The sequence below is a fragment of the Prorops nasuta genome, unplaced genomic scaffold (assembly GCF_024137725.1).
Source record: "Prorops nasuta isolate Cenicafe-Biocafe unplaced genomic scaffold, Cenicafe_Pnas_1.2 PNAS00074, whole genome shotgun sequence".
NCBI lineage: Eukaryota > Metazoa > Arthropoda > Insecta > Hymenoptera > Bethylidae > Prorops > Prorops nasuta.
In genome coordinates, this window is record NW_027116871.1 from 167,501 (window position 1) to 169,125 (window position 1,625).

The 1,625-nt window shown below is 54.6% G+C and overlaps 1 non-coding gene across 1 annotated transcript in view; it reads right to left on the reverse strand.

Annotated features, from left to right (window-relative positions):
- The window catches only part of LOC136784824 (small subunit ribosomal RNA), a 1,917-nt gene extending 1,866 nt beyond the window's left edge, over positions 1 to 51 (reverse strand). The window contains exon 1 of the ribosomal RNA XR_010824478.1: positions 1 to 51. This exon is cut by the window's left edge and continues 1,866 nt beyond it. This is a non-coding gene — a ribosomal RNA (small subunit ribosomal RNA).
- Between the last annotated feature and the right edge of the window lie 1,574 nt (positions 52 to 1,625).

Genomic DNA, 1,625 nt, shown 5'->3' on the forward strand with positions numbered 1-1,625 from the left:
TGGCTTAATCTTTGAGACAAGCATATGACTACTGGCAGGATCAACCAGGGAGCTTGGATCAACGCGTGGAAAACCACTACGTACGAAGCAAGCATCGTGAGAAAGTGTCGCAGGAAATATGGCAATTACACCTACATTCACCACGCAGACACAAAATCACGAATACCTAAAGCGAACACCGCAGTCGAGTCTTTACTTAAAAATCCCGATCTGCAGAGACACTTTCCAAATTCAATAGATAAAACCTCTAAGTCAGCTCGAAACTTCCCCCGTAAAAAGGAAGAATCGAGCAAAACTGTAAGGCTATTCCAACATTGTTACACAATCTCTTCAAACATTCTTCTGACAAAAAACAAAGTTAAAGTCAAAACTTCATGGCTGACTTTCTCTAAAGTCCTTCACAACATACGGTGAATAACATATTCTCGCTCGGAACTTTGAGTGATTTTTCAGTGAGCCAAAAAGAATACAAAACACGGATATATTCCGCTTAAAAACTTTTCGAACCAACGCTATCTAGCGCTCAGTCACATTAGGGCCATTCGGTCTAAGACACCGACCCGTGACTATGCTGTGCTAAGTTTCATACCTCGAGCAGCTAAGCTCACTCCCAACACTCTTATATGTACGAAAAGGTCCGCCGGCAGAACGGCGACGAGCCGGCTATAACATAGTCGGCCATAGGGCAAACTTCTTCGATAGGACCAAAATCAATGAGGTACTTCAAATGATGAAAAAATATTTGCATAACAAAATACTTGTAAACAAATTCCAATAGTTTTAAATAATAAAATTTTATCTAAGATAACATAGTCCAACGCGGCGCATTGCTTTCGGCCGGCGGACGCAAACGCCTCGCTCGCGAGCCGACCCCTCCAACCAGCGGCTAAGTCCAACGCGGCGCATTGCTTTCGGCCGGCGGACGCGAAAGCCTCGCTCGCGAGCCGACCCGTCCAACCAGCGGCTAAGTCCAACGCGGCGCATTGCTTTCGGCCGACGGACCCGAACGCCTCGCTCGCGAGCCGACCCCTCCAACCAGCGGCTAAGTCCAACGCGGCGCATTGCTTTCGGCCGGCGGACGCGAAAGCCTCGCTCGCGAGCCGACCCGTCCAACCAGCGGCTAAGTCCAACGCGGCGCATTGCTTTCGGCCGGCGGACGCAAACGCCTCGCTCGCGAGCCGACCCCTCCAACCAGCGGCTAAGTCCAACGCGGCGCATTGCTTTCGGCCGGCGGACGCGAAAGCCTCGCTCGCGAGCCGACCCGTCCAACCAGCGGCTAAGTCCAACGCGGCGCATTGCTTTTGGCCGGCGGACGCGAACGCCTCGCTCGCGAGCCGACCCGTCCAACCAGCGGCTAAGTCCAACGCGGTGCATTGCTTTCGGCCGGCGGACGCGAACGCCTCGCTCGCGAGCCGACCCGTCCAAACAGCGGCTAAGTCCAACGCGGCGCATTGCTTTTGGCCGGCGGACCCGAACGCCTCGCTCGCGAGCCGACCCGTCCAACCAGCGGCTAAGTCCAACGCGGCGCATTGCTTTTGGCCGGCAGACCCGAACGCCTCGCTCGCGAGCCGACCCGTCCAACCAGCGGCTAAGTCCAACGCGGCGCATTGCTTTCGGCCGTCGGA